This window comes from Nannobrachium achirus (genome assembly GCF_963921795.1).
Source record: "Nannobrachium achirus genome assembly, chromosome: 3".
NCBI classification, from domain to species: Eukaryota; Metazoa; Chordata; class Actinopteri; order Myctophiformes; family Myctophidae; genus Nannobrachium; species Nannobrachium achirus.
Window position 1 is genome coordinate 47,170,106 of NC_137812.1, and position 18,775 is coordinate 47,188,880.

General features: G+C 41.6%; 1 pseudogene across 1 annotated transcript in view; it reads right to left on the bottom strand.

Moving 5' to 3' along the window:
- The window catches only part of LOC308281423 (phospholipid phosphatase-related protein type 5-like), a 105,435-nt pseudogene that overhangs the window by 36,742 nt on the left and 49,918 nt on the right, over positions 1-18,775 (bottom strand). The window contains exon 3 of the transcript XR_013963331.1: positions 3,017-3,205. The product of XR_013963331.1 is annotated as a phospholipid phosphatase-related protein type 5-like (transcript). The remainder of the gene's footprint in view (positions 1-3,016; positions 3,206-18,775) is intronic.

The following is an 18,775-nucleotide window of genomic DNA, read 5'->3' on the forward strand; positions in this document are numbered from 1 at the left end:
GATTTGTGCAAGTCTTTGAATCCTTCTAAGGTTTTTTGAAAAACCTATGTTTCTATGTCAGTGGTGCTCAAACCTTTTCATTTGAAGGACCCCCAGAAAGATATGTATTTGGCCACGCGGACCCCTCATCTCAAAAAATGTAGTTCCAGGGACCCCCCAGAAGCAAAATTTGAGTTATAAATGTTTGCTTCAAAAAAACACATATTCAAAGATTTGCCCCCCCCCCCCCCCCCCCCTTGTGACGCCCATGTGTGTGTGTGTGTGTGTGTGTGTGTGTGTGTGTGTGTGTGTGTGTGTGTGTGTGTGTGTGTGTGTGTGTGTGTGTCTCTCTTATGTCTGCCTTGAGGCAATCATGTAGTGAAATCATTCAACTGAGGGATGTAATCAAAGTGATGTCCCTCAGGGTCAAAACAGAGGGTCGAGCACACCGAGCTTTGATGATGATTAGAGGCACTCCAGGCTCCTGAGAGGGTCGCTGCAATGGAACTCTATGTAATACCAACAAGACCAATGCAATTTCATATTCAAGTGCACTTATACAGTAAAATGAATGCAAGCCGTTCAAGCCAAGCTTAACTGGCATTTTGAGAGATCTGAGTTGGTATGGTGTATTGTATATAGCTTTACATTCGCCCATTCATATACGCATTCACACATCTATGGCGGAGGAAACCATGCAAGGCACCAACCTGCTCATCTGGAGCAGTTATAGGGGTCAGTGTCTTGCTCAAGGACTTTTGGCAGTAATCTCTCAAGAAGTGCAGAGAGGTTGCTGTTTTTCCCTTTTCTTTGACGGAGGGAGGGAGCCACAGTGGGATGGAGCCCAGTATCGAACCGGGAACCTTCCGATTCACAAGCGGCCGTTCTACAGTACCTCTTGAGCTACTGCCACCTTCAGTAAATACTGTATGTAGATGAATGCCATAAGACATGAGCCTGTCACCTATGTTTGTAGCCTGAGGAGGCTTGGTGTTGTAAACCCCCTGTCCATGACGCTAGTATGTCTTAAACTTAAACCATTTCAACTCTTGCTGAAGAAAGAAAGAAAGAAAGAAAGAAAGAAAGAAAGAAAGAAAGCAGAATGTACGGCAAAGCTATTGATATTTAATTTGTTGTTTAAAACAAGTGCACACTTCTCTGTAAAACCCAAATGGACCCTTAAGGTTTACATTTGTGCCCTCTCAGAGTTCCATTAGCACTGAGGAGTGTACTGTGTGGCATTGCATGCAAGATGCAACTGGGTGCTTAATTATTCACAATGTTTCAGTATATGCAAACATGAAGGCCTTGCCAAAATAATGGGCCTGTTCTAGTGCACAAGAAAGAACAAGAGCAATCAGAGTCGTACTGTTTTCCATTCTCTCTTGCAGTATTTCTCCAACATTTTCATGTCAAGGATCCCCAAAATAATATTATGTATTTGGTCATCACGGACCCCAGGTTTTGTGCCAGGCGGGACCCCAATGAAAGATGTAATAATAATAATAATATTTTTCTATAAATGTTTAAAAAATAGCAGATCTACAAGCATGAAGCGCCACATCGCGACTTGTAGATATAAAATAATATAGGGTTTGGTGCTATAATAAATGAAAACCAGGGAAACATGTGTACTTTTAGATTGTTACATTAGCTATTAAAAAATAGCAGATATATACAAGATCACAGTGTGTCACTTTGTGTAGAGCTTGTACATCTGGTATTTTTGAACATTTTTGAAAAATCTTGAAATTGTGAGAACTACTAATTTAGAAGGCATTTGTAGAATCTGCCTCAGGTCTTAAAAGGGTGATCGGGACACCCTGGAACCCCCTCAAGGACCCCGGGTGATCCCCGGACCCCACTTTGAGACCCACTGCTACGGTAGGTTATAGAACAAAATACTAGTATTTTAACGTTAACTGAGATGGAGGGTCCATTTGATTTGGGTCCACTCAGAGTTACTCGGTGTGTGTGCAGCATTACGGAAACAAAAGCGCTCATGCTGGGTGGCTGTAGCAGCTAGCTGTAAACGCTCTACACAGGAGCAACGTAGTGCTGGTTGCCATGGATATGAAAGGCTACAAGTACACACAAACAGTTGCGGAGGCGCCACGAGGATCCTACAATACGCCCACACGTATTCCCCTGACTCTCTGTCTCTCTTGTCTTCCTATCTCGCACTGATGTGCGTGCATTTGTGTATGTGTGTGTGTGTGTGTGTGTGTGTGTGTGTGTGTGTGTGTGTGTGTGTGTGTGTGTGTGTGTGTGTGTGTGTGTGTGTGTGCGCGCGTGTGTGCGCGTGCGCATTCACAGCACACACACATGTGCAAATATCTTGCATGATGTGCCTCAGGTATGGCCCACGTCTCAGCATGTGCCACGTGCACGTGCACTATTCACCCAGGTTTGTTTTTTTGTGCGTGCCTAAATATAACCGTGCCTGTTCTTTGCACATTCCCCCACGCATGTGAGTGTGTGTGTGTGTGTGTGTGTGTGTTTGTGTGTGTGTGTGTATAGCCTAACACAGTAAAAATCCTGTATCATTTATTTTACTCTGAGAGTGTACGGATGGAACGGGTCCATCACGAAAATCACTACACAGTATGTCTACACTCATGTCATCAACATGGATCAGGAAGATTTTGGCAAAACACATTTTTGCCCTATTTGTGGAGATAAGTGACCTACGGTCGCTTATCTCCCGATTAGGGAGCCTTACTGGTTTATTTTACTCTGAGAGTGTACGAATGGAACGGGTCCATTTGGTTCCATTCACACACTCTCAGAGTTATTAATCACTCTCATGTACACTCAAAGCTAACAGTCACACGGTTGAAAAACTCAAGACCCCCACTGATGTCTTCTGCTACTATTGTTGATGATTGCTTGTTACAGTATGTCTTTAAAAGTCATGATGAATTGAAAACACTGGACCACAATGGAAACAAAGCCCTGTGGGCTTTTTGTTATAGCATCACTATTTGCAAACTGTTGATAAAACTATTCAATCAATCGATCGATGGATCAGACTCACGGTGACGGTGGGGATGGCGGTGACCAGCGAGTAGACGAGCACCGGCGGCGCCTTGCTGTCGTCCTCGGGTCCCGGGTAGGGCTTGGAGAAGGACTTGTCGAAGCAGAAGAAGCCCTGGACGTGCGCGGGGAAGGTGTCGGTGTACTCAAAGTAGTACGCCAGCAGCACGGTGCCTGCCATGATGACCAGCTGGAAATAGAACATAGTGGTTGGTCGGTTGGTTCCCACGGCGTCAGGGTGATAGTAGTAGTAGTGGTGGTGGTGATGTTGATGATGGAGATCAGGAGGTTGGAGAAGATTACAGGAAAAAGAAAAAGAAGGGGGAAAAAAGTGGAGTGCAAGAAAATGGGAGGAATTGATGGATGGATGGATGGATACAAAAAATCCAAAGAATGAAAAGAGGCAATTAAAAAGAGGAGAAAGGGTCTTCCTCTGCACGGTGCATAGTGGTGATGGATGCTTCCTTTACCGCTATAGTGTGTAAAATGAATCAAGTGTGCTTGGAGAGATAGTGGAGGAAGGAGGGGGGCAGAGAGAGAGAGAGCGAGAGCGAGAGAGAGAGTTGAGCTAGAGGAGAGAGGGGGAGGCAGAGAGATAAAAAAAAGAGAGAAGGGAGAGAAATAGGCTTTGATAGAGACAGAAGAAGAACGAGATACAGAGGGAAAGAGTGAGATAGAGGACAGATGAGACAGAGAGAGAGGTGGAGAGAGTGAGAGAGAGAGAGAGAGAGAGAGAGAGTGAGAGTGAGAGAGATAGAGAGAGAGTGAGAGAAGTGTGTCTGAGGGAGACGTCCCCTTATCAGTATGGGTTTGTAGAGTTTAGGAAGGGGAAGGAAACAGCCATTAAAGAAAATGCTGTTTTACTGTATGGAAGCAGACATCAAAACGGGTACACAGTATAGTGTATTATTATTTGATGCTTTAACTATTGAAAAATAGCAGCTATACAAGCTCGTAAGCTTGTAGATCTGCTATTTTTGAAAAATTGCAAACATTGGAATTTTGACCCGATTTTGACCCAATTTCTTAAGTGTCTTATGAATCCTTCTAAGGTTTTTTGAAAAACCCATGTTTCTATGTCAGTGGTTTTCAAACCTTTTCATGTGAAGGACCCCCAAAATGATACGTATTTGGCCACGGACCCCCATCTCAAAATATTGAGTTCCAGGGACCCCCCGGAAGCAAAATTTGAGTTACAGATCGTTCGCCTAAAAAATACATATATTCAAAGATTTTCATACATTTTCACAACTTTTCAAAAATAGCAGATCTACAAGCTCGCAGCGCGGCACTCGGTGCCGTGCTGTGAGCATGTATATCTGCTATTTTTCACTGGTTAAAGCATTCAATAATTCTAGGCCTGAATGGGTTAAAGAAAATGCTGTTTTACTGTATGGAAGCAGACATTATTAACAGAATGAGGAGAAGAGGAGAGATGGAGGGGGATGAGAGAGATCAGACAGAGAGGAAGAGGAGAGATGGAGGGGGATGAGAGAGATCAGACAGAGAGGAGGAGAGGAATGCCAGAGTAAGCAGGGAAGATGCAAGCAGTAATGGAAGAAGTACTTCGATTTCTTTTTTAATGACATTACCAAAATGTAAAAAACACTTTTATTCAAATGCCTGTATTCAAAACTTTGCTTGGGTAGAAGTACAAAAGTGTTGGCATCAAAATGATGCTTATACAGAACAAAGGTAAAAGTACTAAAAGCTTTCAAACAAAAGCTTTTGTTGAAAATAGAAGCTCTACAAACTCGCAATGTGTGCCGTGCAACATTTTTGAGCATGTAGATTGGCTATTTTCAAATAGCCTAAGTATATGACTTTAGGCTATAGTAATTGCAGCTATACAGCGATTTTAAACAATCCAACTACATCGATATGTAAACATCAACTATGGTTATTATTACTTGTATCGATCTTGTTGGGCAGAAACCTCCATATTTTAACTTTTTTGTGTTTATTCGTAAATTAACACCCTACTTGATCATACTACAGCGTCACACACAAGCGTCAAAATAAATGTATGTACATATTTGACAGTGAATCATTATGTACATTTATATAAGCTACTGTACGTAATTATCATCAGACAAATCCTATACTATCCATATACATTTCACAAAGATATAATTTTTACGAAATAGTTACTGTATCGTTTTTAAAATCATTGAATCATATCTTTATGTATTTATCATGTATTGTAATGTATCGTCAACCATGGATTGTGATTTACATCGTAATGATGCATGTCACCCTGAGGTGTCTTACTAGTGATGTTAAAACGTATTGTTCCACCCCTAATGTCTTGTTGCGACCGGCAGGCAGGTATCATCCTTATGGCGTGTTACTTGTAATAATCTACAAAGTAACTAGCAACTAAAGCTAGTCAAATAGTTGTAGTGGAGTAAAAAGTACAATATTTGTCAACTGCAACTGAGATGTAGGAGAATAAAGTAATAAGTAAAAAAGAATTGAAATACTCAATAAAGTAAAAGCACCTCAAAATTGCACACGTACAAGTACAGTACACGAGTAAATGTACTTAGTTACTCTGATGATAAGAATGAAGGATGTGAGTGGGTCAAGGACATTGAAAGGGACGTTTGTGGACAAGGTTTAATGTTCAGTCATGTTCACTATGTTGTTCATTCATTTGCACTTCACTATGCAACACAGGGGTCTTCAACGTTTTCAGGCCAAGGACCCCTTAGTCGAAAGAGAGATGAAGCAGGGACCCCCCACAACCCATAGATACCATATCGTTTCATCGTTTGACGAACAATCAGTGTAATTTGTGTTTTCAGATATTTAACCACTTGAACCGTCAATACCTAATAAACTTGACCTTTCACTCGTCTGCTCTTTTTCTCCTCTACACCAAACCTCTGTGCCGAAAATAGCTGATCCACAAGCTCACAATGCCTCGCAGCACAAGGCGTTGTGAGCTTGTAGATCTGATATTTTTGGCTAAAGTTCTCAGACTATGGACGCTATAGGGTTCAAGAGGTTAAAGGAGAAAAAAAAGCTTCTATCACACAAAGATTTGGAGGACCCCCTGTGGTAACTCTGAGGACCCCTATGGGTCCCGGACCCCCTGTTGAAGACCCTTGATGTACAGTAACACATTCATTCTTCATCTTCACAAAAGACCCTCAGAAATCTAGAAATGGATATCGCAAGATTCAGTATAAAAACTAATATATAGCCTTCCTTTATACAATATTCAGAAAATGAAAAACTGACCAAATTAATTTAGCTAAACAAAAAACAAAAAGCTAAATATATCAGTTTCACGCTGTAAAAAGTGTAAAGATCACTGAATTAGACTTTGTTAAAAGAAACATCAAGGAGCAACATGACTCATCTGAGTTGTGATTTTTAGATGCAAGGGGCACTGGTGCTGGCTGGGTGGCGCCAACTGGTGGTGGTGATATTCATCACTAGGACATGTCTGTGGCAAAGAGTTACACCAAACACTGTGATATATTCAGCACTGTTGTGGTATTTGTCAAGTATGTCAACCTGAAATTCATCCTCTGCATTAAACCCATTGTAACTATTTAGAGCAGTGGATGCCCTTAAACATGACCGCCGCATCCCTATTCTGGGGGGAAAATTCGTCAAAAATAGTCTACAAGCACATTGAGCTTGTAGATCTGCTATTTTCTGTGAGAGATTTGGTGTACATTGAACTAAGAGTGCACTAAGTACAGTGTAACTCAGGTCCATGACTAAGTATAGAGCAGTGGTTCTCAAAGTGGGGTCTGGGGCCCCCAGGGGTCCTCGGTTGGGTTCAGGGGGTCCCCAGCTAAATGTGTTAATACAGCATCACAATCATTTTAACCACTTTAACCACATTCAGTATGCCGGCTATATTCAAAAATAGCAGATGCACAAGCTCACAGTGTGTGTCATCTGTCATCTGCTATTTTTTGTCATCTTTGAAAATCTTTGCTCATTTTCTAACATAAATATTCTCTTCTGGATATCCCTGGCACAAAAGACTTTCAGATGACGGTCCACGATGAAATACATATACATTTTGGGCCTTTTCTTGACATGGGACCTATAGTGGTTTGCAGTGGTGTAAAGTAACTAAGTACATTTACTTAAGTATGTATGTATTTGTACTTTACTTGAGTATTTCCAATTTCCAATACTTTTACTTCTACTCCACTACATCTGGGATCCGAATATTGTACTTTTACTCCAATACATTTATTTGAAAACATTAGTTACTAGTTACTTTCCAGATATACATTTTAATATTATAAAACAATAAAAACATTCATTAGTGACTTAATTTAGCCCTAATTTATACCTAGGCTATTTGAAAATAGCCCATCTACAAACTCACAACGCGTCGCATCGCAACACGTTGTGAGCTTGTAGATCTGCTATTTTCAAACATTTTGTACTTTTTCTTTTGGTACTTTAAGTACATTTTGATGCCAATACATTTTGTACTTGTACTATGTAAATTTTGAATTCTGGACTTGTAACAGAGTACTTCTACAATGCAGTATTGATACTTAAAATGTGAGTACTTTTTCCACCACTGGTGGTTTGACTATTGAGGGTCTAAGTGCTTATCATAGCACCTAGTGTACTATAGGGAGCAGTTAGGGGTTAAGTGTCTTGCTCAGGGGCACTTTGACACTGACTACCCCTCCCTTTTCTTCATGGAGGAGACAAGACTCCCCGGTGGATTCCCAGTTCACACAAAAGCAAGCCTCCATACAGCAGGAGCAGAGCGGCTCCCAGAAGGAAGGAGCCTACATCTGTTGCAGCGTAGTTAAGTGGGGACCAGCAGTCTTCACACTGCTGGGTCCCTGGTGTGTAGAAGGGCTGCAGGGATGACACACACTAACCCCAATGCCCTCAGGCTTAGACTGCATTAAGCTCTACAAAGTCACCAGGGACACACACGCGCGCACACGTGCATATACACACGCAAAGCACGTGCACACACAAACGTGACGCACGTACAAACACAAGCACACAGAGACATACTGTACATAAGTTCTCACACACACGCACGCGCACGCACACGCACACACACACACACACACACACACACACACACACACACACACACACACACACACACACACACACACACACACACACACATACACACACACACACACACACACACACACACACATACACACACAGTTCTGTGGCAAACCATGTCGAATCTGCCAGCCCACAGTTTATTTATAGAGCATGGGAATTAAATGAGGCAGATGATTTCTCTATAGTCCTGTTATGTTGAGCAACATTGTCTTTGTCAGAGTGTTACTTATATGTATGTGTGTGTGTGTGTGTGTGTGTGTGTGTGTGTGTGTGTATGCGTGTGCATGTGTGTGTGTGTGTGTGTGTGTGTGTGTGTGTGTGAGACGCTACTCTCTACACACTGAAACATTATGGTTCTTCTTAATAGTTCTGTAAATCATGGTTCTCCAACATTTTCAAGTCAAGGACCCACAGAATGATATATTTGACTGCGGACACGCATCGGAAAAGGTTCTGTGCCAGGGATCCCCAAAAGAGATGTTTAATGTAAAAAAAAAATGATGTTGATATTTTTCAAAAGGTTTTAAAAAAGCAGATACAGTATATCTCATCACTTCGTGCCACGCTGTGAACTTATGATATGTATAAATGATTAAAGTGGTTCAAAGATTGTGATGCTACATTAACTACTTTAGCTGGAGACCCCCTGGAACCCCCCCACCCCACTTTGAGAACCAATGCTTTATGGAACCATTAAAATAAATTATTCTTTAAAGAACCATGGTCTGAATTCTTTCTGGAATCAAAAAATGGTTCTTATATGTTGTCACTCTGAAGAACCAGTTTCGGTTCCAGTTGGAACCTTTGTCTTTTGCTCTGTGTGCGTGCGTGGCGTGTGCTCTCTGTCTCTGAATCGTGTCTTGCTCTGCATGGATATTCATGAGGTTTCAAGTTGACCTCTCCGCTGTCACTTTCTAATTAGCGTCAAGCATGCAAATGTCACCCTGGAATATTCTCTTGCATAAAAATAGTTCAGAAGCTTTTGTGTATTCTGCACCAAGCTCACTGACCCAGCACTACAGCAAAACCGATCTCCACAACGCAATTAAAAGGTTCACACGAGATAGAATTATATATAGATTATCACCGGGCATTCGCCACTGCCCGAGGTCATGCAACTGAGGACCTGCAGAGCCCACAAGCCCCATGAATCTTGCAAACACTTGCAGACTTACGTTTGCAACTGTACAGTCCACATTAGGGATGGGACGATAAGCGATATTATCGTTTATAATGATAAAAAAAAAACTCACGATAATCGTATCGTGGAGATTTAACATATCGTGATATTGTCCTCCGTCATGGACTGGGATCAATTCACCTTTTATTTGCAGAGCTGCATATCCGGTACCACTTAAACCCTATATAATTGGTAAAAGGTACTTATTTCACTCTCTATCAAATGTCTTTGCCAAAAAATAGCCGATCTACAAGCTCACAACGCATCGCGTTGCGATGCGTTGTGAGCTTGTAGATCTGCTATTTTTTGGCAAAATGTATGTTCCACCCCAGGATAGTGGATTTTGATTATCGCGATAATATCGTAAATCGCGATTTACTTTGCCACAATAATCGTGATATGACATTTTCATATTGTCCCATCCCTAGTCCACATCAAAGACGACGAGCTGAGACAGATTGCCGTTTCCACAGTTACCGTCCCTCCTGGTTATGGGAACGAAAATGGAACAGAAACGCTAATGCATGTGTGAAACGTCTGACTGTATATTAATGTGTTTGTTGTATTGTTTTCCTAAAAACACTACAATGTGTGGTGATGACATTTGGAATCTCAGGGATTGAAAAGGCGTTCACGCGGGAAATGGGAACCATTAAAGAAATGCCTTGCTACACTACGTGGTTCAGGTCTAATGTAAAAAACATAACAAAAAAATGATAATAATAAAATGCCATGCTACATACTGTACACTATGTCCTCGAATATAAAAAAAAATATATATATATATATATATATAAAAAAGTCATGCTACACTTGTGAGAATGACAGATAAACATATAAATCATAATAATGGCAATGATGTACGTACTGTATGACACATTCTGAAATTGTTGCTTGCGATTTGACAAGTTGAATTTTGACTCAATCAGCCAGCATCAGCTGTTTGCAACAGGGGCAATCTGGCGAAAAGGGGCCGCCCACTTGTCCAATGGCGTAGCGTAGCCATCATTGACTCTTGTCTCGAGAGATTGGCAACAAGGTGACTGAGACCTCTATAGGGTATAGTTCCTCTGCACAGTTATAAAACGGATCTCGTTGCGGATGGTCTGAACTAGGCTTATGTGAAGGCTGTTAATTGCAGTCATGCCTGAAGCTTGGTTACCGAGGGCAATAGCGAACACTAGATGACAATTTTCTTTATCACATACCCATACATTTAGTCACAAAGCCACCAAACAATAGCATTTTATCAAGGCAGCAACAGTGGCTGTCATGTTTGACATGCTGGGTTCAGCGCCTGGGGTGCTATACTGTAGTCTTGCACTAATTGGTCAGCTATACTGCTGTATCAGCCCTGGGTCTGATAATAACTGTTAGGAACCTTTTATCTCTCCACTCCCCCGGGGCAAGCAAAGGATGTGGATGTCACAGTGGTGTAAAGCAGTGGTTCTCAACCTTTTCAGGCCGCGAACCCCCAAAATAATCATATTTTAACAGGGGACCCCCCCCCCCCCCCCACCCTGACGAGCACTAAGGGTTGAGGCATTACATTTTTTATAACACGGTTCTATTGCGAAAATAGCCAATCTACATGCTCACAACGCCTCGCAATGGGAGGCGTTGTGAGCATGTAGATCGGCTATTTTTGCAATTTCTGCCTCTAATATTTGACAATTTGGCCAATGTTTAATTTGTCATTTTAGAGGTATTAAAAAGTCCTTAAATTGTCACTTTAGAAATGTGCAGATACACTCTATACACTTAAACGTTATGTTGGTTTGTTTACTGTTGAGCAAGAAAACAATGTTGCACATTAAGTTAATCATCTGGGGACCCCCCAAAATAATTTGGGCACCCCCCTGGGGGTTCCGAACCACAGGTTGAGAACCACTGGTGTAAAGTACATTTACTCAAGTAAAATTCGGAGATAACTTTAAAGGAGTATTTCCAGTGTTCTGTAATTTTACTTCTACTCATTTCAGAGGCAAATAAGCCTACTACTATACTTTTACTCCACTACAATTATTTGAAAACTTTAGTTACTAGTTACTAGATTTTAATTATTATTACAAAACATACATTAATCAATCAACCACTTCAGGCCTACACTGTACCAGGGGTCTTCAACAGGGGGTCCGGGACCCCTTGGGGGTCCTCAGAGTTACTACAGGGGGTCCTCCAAATTACTACAGGGGGTCCTCCAAATCGTTGTGTGATAGAAACTTGTTTTTCACCCCTTTTTTATATTAACCACTAACCCTAGTGTCCATATCCTGAGAACTTTAGCCTAAAATAGCAGAAGATCTACAAGCTCACAACGCCACGCAGCTCGAGGCGTTGTGAGCTTGTAGATCGGCTATTTTCGGCAAAGAGGGGGAAAAGAGCAGACTAAGAGTGAAAAGTCAAGTATTGACGGTGGTTAAATATCTGAAAACACAAATTGACATGAATCCAAAATACACTGATGATTGTACTGTCAAACAATGAAACTATAATGGAATCTATGAAAAGGTTGTGAGGGTCCCTGCTTCATCTCTCTTTCAGCTAAGGGGTCCTTGGCCTGAAACCATTGAAGACCCCTGTACTAGATTTTAATTATTATTACAAAACATACATTAATCAATAACCACTTCAGCCCTACTGTATATACATTTCGGCCAATGTACATGATTAGTTTCCTCATCATTTAGCCTGCTGTGAGTCTAAAACCTCAACACCACAACTTCCCTGACATTCTGTTGACGCCCACAACTTCAGACAGGCATTCCATTCATTACGCAGACCCTTCACATTATATCAAAAACGCTAGTGAGCCAGCATGACCTATTTTGAGATAAGCTTCAAAAACAGCTTCAAAAACAACGTGCACACACACACACACACACACACACACACACACACACACACACACACACACACACACACACACACACACACACACACACACACACACACACACACACACACACACACACACACACAATATGCATATCTTCACACCATTCCAGGGCATAATTAACTTGACAGTTCTGACACCATATTTGTCTCAAACTAATTCAGTTCATCGCGGTTGACCCTCAGCTAGCCATGCTTCAATAACATGCCCACTTGCATTAGCACACATGTAGTCTTTTATGTCTCATTAATGCTCCGTATGAACTTGCACGTGACCGAAATTAGCCAGTGGTGGAAAGTAACTAAGTACATTTACTCAAGTAATTAAACACCACATCAACATTTAACAATTAGCCTAATAGACAATGATATTAGCACACATAAAGGATGAATGGGCTATCACTAAATACACTACTAGAGTACTAAACACCAAACAAAAATTGCATATTATTCTCTAGAATTACTACAATAAGTAATCATTATGTGCCTTCCACACACACCTCCAAGCGGAACAACTGCACGGACACTGTACTGCGCAGGGTGAGAAGGAGTCAGCAGAGAAGGGGCAATGGTGTCCCAGACAAGGGGACCCCTTGAAGAAACGACAATGGTGTTGGTTGATGCTGGAGAAGAGCTGGGTCCACTGCTAGGCCTGTGTTCTGTACCAAACAGTTAAGACGAAAAGGGGAAAGGGGAAAACAAACCTCTAGATAATGATCCTACTTCCTGTGACCAGTGGGTTATGCTGAAAATGTGCAGCACAACAAGACTACACATAAGATCCCTGGTAGTCGTGGAGCACTTATAAGTTCCAAGATTGGTTCACAGGGTATTGAACATCACCATGGTACATCGGCAAGAATGTAGGCCAACTGAGTCCATTTGAAACCATTTATTTATTTTTAAACGGTTATGGGTTTTTACTATAAAAGACAGAAACACATAATTAGGCCAAATAGGCAATGATGATTAGCACTCTAAAGGGTGAATGGGTAGGCTATACCAGGGGTTCCCAAACGTTTTTGGCTCAGGGCACCCCTATAAAGATATTTTTCATCCGAGGCACCTCTACATTATATTCATAATTTATATTATATTATACTTATATTTCTAGCATATTTTAGCGATTGTGTTGCGAGGAAAACATTGAGATAATATCCATTTTGGTTAGAACTGACTGAAAATATGTTTGTACATCAAGTTTAAAATGATACTAAATATTTTTTTAAGTGTCAAAATAGATTCCAAATATTATCAAGTTATCTTGCGGCACCCCTGGACTGCTGTTGCGGCACCCCAGGGTGCCCCGTCACCCACTTTGAAAACCCCTGCTATACCACATAATACACTAGAATACGATCACCAAATATATTCTATAATTATTACTTTTAATTAACAATATTCTCTATAATTACTGCATTTCCCTTATTGCGACCGTAGGTCGCATTTACTATAAAAACCTCCAGATCCTGTACACCTCATCCCAGCTCAGCAGAAGGATATAGCTGACCTATTCTGACATCACAATGATGTTGCAAATAATCAGACGTCAGTCATCTCCATATTTGGGAAAATATGGACACATTTTGTCCAACTTAAACAACCAACCAGGTCTGTGCATTTTTTTGGTCAAAGTTGATCCCATGCCAAAGCGCCAGGTTACAGGGCATATGCCCGGTAAGTATTAGAAGTCAAGTGTGCACACACAATCACACATCTTACAAAAAACTTTCCGGGTGCTGAGCAAAAATACGTACTGAGAGATAAGGAGGAGGCCCGCACACCGTCTTAAGCTCCCAGGGGGAATTTTATTAGTCAACGTTTTGACCCACAGTGGGTCTTCGTCATGCCTGACGAAGACCCACTGTGGGTCGAAACGTTGCCTAATAAAATTCCCCCAGGGAGCTTAAAGGACAACTTTAGTTTTTTACAACAAGGGTTCATATTTTAGATTGTAATTAAATTATATAAAAGATGAGTGTTAAAATGATTTCATTTACTTCTTTCTATTGTTTTAGAGATTCTTATTTCAGTGTTTGGGGGCATGCGTACAAGTGGCTAAATATGTAATTTTACACAGAATAAGGACATTCCCAAGATACAACTTTCATGGTTGGATGTGACTTATGGGGTCTAGAAGTGTTACTGTAAATAGCAATAAAGAAACTGCTGGCTTATTGTGTCTAAAAAGACATATTTAGACACTTGTACGCATGCCACAATGTGTGCGCATGCCCCACATTTTTGCACGCTAAACGCGATAAAACAATAGAACGAAGTAAATGAAAACATTTTAACACTCACTTTTTCTTTTCTCTAATTACAATCTAAAACATGAACACTTCTTGTAAAAAATCAAACCTCGGTTCGAAGTGAAGCGGTGAATCTGAGTATAAAATTGTCTAGAGCTACAGAATTCAGAATTCAGAATGAATGAATGATTTTATCTGTAGGGCCGGATTGTCATGTGAAGCTTGACCAATCCTCATTTTTAGGGACATTTTTAATCATCCAATCATCAGACTGGGACGGACACTACACACATATTCTGGACGTACGGGACAGATAAAACCTGTTCATTCTGGACTGAAATGACCATATATGGACATGGGGGACACACATTTACGGACAGATAAAATCTGTTAATTCTGGACTGAAATGACCATATATGGACATGGGGGACACACAAAGCCACTCCTTGGAAGCGGCTTTCACCGCTTCAAAAAACAAAGTTGTCCTTTAAGACGGTGTGCGGGCCTCCTCCATATGCCCGGTAAGCCAGATGCCCAGTCCACCCCTGGCTGCTGTTGCCAAACAACAACTGAAGGGACAGGTGCTCAGGCCGTATACATAGCAGGCCTATAATGAGTGAGTGAGTGAGGGCAGGTGAGCTTGGGGATTGAGAGCGAGTGACAGCAGGACAGAGGGGTGGATCCAGTCCATGGGAATAAGCCAGGCGGAGGGTTGCTGTTGCTCACTAGGATGACTCTTTTCCACAGTAGGTGTGGCGCTCCACCTCAGCAATCCATCTCCCAGGGGTCTAGCGCACTGCGCAACGGGGATGAGACTCCTGCGCTCTGGCTGATACCGACAATAAGCCACTCTGACCTACTTACTTACTTACTAGTTAGAAGTTATTTTGCGAATTTCGATTGGCTTTACAAAGCGTATAATTAAGCCCCATTTTGTGCTTCAGCAATTTGCAAATAGACAATCTACAGTATGAGTTCAGAAAGCGTTGCATCGTGAGCTTGTAGATCTGCTACTGTATTTTCGAAAACGTTTGACAATCTTTCACAAATCGTAGTACTGTAAGTATATTTTTATGCCAATACCTTTGTGCTTTTACTGAAGTAATTGTTTGGGGCGGCAGCGGCTCAGGGGTAGAGTGGCCGGTAGAGCGGCCGGATGGCAACCGTGAGGTTCCCAGTTCAATCCCGGGCTCCCCCAGAGTGTGGGAGTGTCCTTGAGCAAGACACTGAAACCCTAATTGCTCCCGATGTGCAGGTTGGTGCCTTGCGTGGTTTCCTCCGCCATCTGTGTATGAATGTGTGTGTGTGAATTGAATGCACAATCTACAGTATGTAAAGTGCTTTGGATAAAAAGGTTGTAAAAAAGAAAAAGAAAAAAATGCATTGGCTGTGAGGAGCGCAAGACGAAGCAGCTATACGTGGCACCATCTTGAATCTGTTTTCATGAAAAAGAGCTATATATAAATGCACTATTTACCATTTTTAGCCTTTTACTAAGAGCGTATTAAATCTGAATACTTATTCCACCAATAAAAATAGCTGACCTATAAGCTAACAAAACATAAACTGGGCTTTATGAATCAAACATGAGCCAGCGTTTATAATACAAAATAGTAAGGAAATAGATCTGGATCACAAACTCTCACAGAGTGGAAAAATAAGCCTTATTGAATAATGTATCTTACATTAGACTCTGCTCCATTCTGTTTTCATCTCATGAGACTTGAAGTCATGGTAATTTGATGATTAATCTCACTTATACAGAGCAGCTGCTTCACTCTCTTATCAAGTCTGGCAAATTTATCATAGTTTTTTTTTTAAGACACTTTCATCCCATATGAAATTATACACGCTTGTGCTCAGATTCTGAGTCTAGATGTGACTCTGAATCTGAATATAAGCACAAGACACGCACGCACGACGCACGCACGCACGCACGCACGCACGCGCACACACACACACACACACACACACACACACACACACACACACACACACACACACACACACACACACACACACACACACACACACACACACACACACACACACACACACACACACACACACACACACACACACCACATTAACATTAAGTGCGAACAGGAAAAAGAAAAGGAAAAGCTTTTCCACAAGAGCAGATATGCAAATCTGTACGTTGTGTTGTTCTCCATGGATTCAACGACAAGCTTGGCAAGTTTGGAAGATGTTGCGAATGCAAGTATTACAATGTGATTACTACTATTTACCACAGGTGTTTGATTCCCAACATGTGGTTCAGGGCCCACCGGACGGTGGGCTGTGAGGACATCGTGGCAGAAATGTAGATGGTATTCTTAAACCATAACCACAGATACGTGTTGAACAACGGATGAACTCGTTGTTAAAAGACTTCTCATGTGAGTAAGATTCATCTGTCTTATTCACATTATCACTGCACAGAGGTGTCAATTGGGTAAGGCAAGCTATGGCAGCTGCAATACCTTGGCTACAGGGGGAAATAATAAAATGTACTGTAATTGTGCCTGTTGCTAAGGTGCGGCAACATGACTGGTGTCTTGCACGCGCGCCCGACACCAGTCATGTTGCCATACCTTAGCTTTTTCTGAACTGACGCCGCTGTCACTGCACATCAAAGGGCGAAAAATAAGGAAGAAAACTAACTGACACTATAGCTTTGGAACTGATATGACAAAAGCACTACAAAGGACCCTCGGGTACTAATAAAACGCCTCTTAACCACTTTCAGCATGTCTGTGTGGGGGCAGGGGGAGAAAGGCGCTGGCTTTTGGCATCAATAATGTCTCCTGGGGAAAAACACTGAGCTTGTACAAAAGTGTTAGCATTTATGCTAGCTGTCAGAGAGGTCTCATGTCTACCCCGGGCCCCTGTGGTACGAGCAGATGGCACAAAAGTCAACCCGTAAAGTCAAATGTTGGTGTGCAGCCGTGCGCAGCGGCAGCGGGGTCAAACGTGTAGATGGAGGCTGGTGTGGGAGTGACAGGCCTGAAGAGACGACTATCTGAATGAACTGGAGACACCAATTATTTAACACATTAATCCCTATTTTATAAGCTACTCGAAAAAAGCCAATCTACAAGCCCACCATGCATGAGCTATCTTCTTCAAATACTTTCTGAATCCCCCTGTATCACACATTATTTTAATAGCTTACACATTCTGTACTTTCATAATCTGTTAAAAAAAAAGGGAAAAAAGAAGAAAAAAAATACCATGGTCCCCATAATTATGGAACAAAGTGTTGAATTCGGTCATACTGTGTGTGGGATTTTCATCATTGCCTATTTGTTTTTGATGCTTCTCCACAGAACGTGTCATCCTCATAGCAACAAACATTGACATATTGTTTCTAAGGTAATTTATCTTCCACAACTGTTACTCTCTCACTAACATCTGGGCAAGGCCACATCTGATTTAGGCGTATACTCTGCAATTGTTCTCCAATTAATTGACTGATGGAAATAGATTTTTACCATCAGGCTCAAGGCAGAATGCTTGAACCATGCACTTTATTAGAAACAGACACCCATAAAACGTCAAACGATTGTATTGGCCCAGCATGTTAGGAGCTATAGGAACAAGCTCACAACGTGTTGCGATGCGACACGTTGTGAGCTTGTTGATCTTGTTGTGAGCTTGTATATCTTGTTGTGAGCTTGTAGATCTGACACATTTTTAAACATTTTAACAACACAAATCGGTTACTGGGTTCCCTGGCACAAATCATTTTAGATTAGGTGTCTGTGGAAAAATACATATTAATTTGGGGATCCTTGACGTGAAAATGGTTGAGATTTGGAAGCAAGCCCAAATAAGCAACTACAAAACTAAAACTAAAACTAAAAGACGCAACGCAATGCTTCTAATAAGCAGACATGGCAACAGTGGTTGAGTTGTCAGATGGCTGATTAAAAGCCAAGGTCTAATCTTACAGCAATATCCTCCCACTGTAACACCTCAGGCAATGGAACACACATCTCTCACACACACACTCACAGACACACACACACATGCATGCACGCGTGTCAGGCGGCGCGTGCACACGCACATACATGTTTCTATTGCTATCTTTGTGAGGACAAAGGTCTACATTTTAGAAGGCCAATTTCCCATTTTTACTTACAATAACCCTAAAGCTGAACATATACTGTAGATCTACAAGCTCACAACAGCATGCTGCACAACACGTTGTGAGCTTGTAAACACACACTTGCATGCATGCACGCACACACACACTTACGCACGCAACACACACACACACACACACACACACACACACACACACACACACACACACACACACACACACACACACACACACACACACACA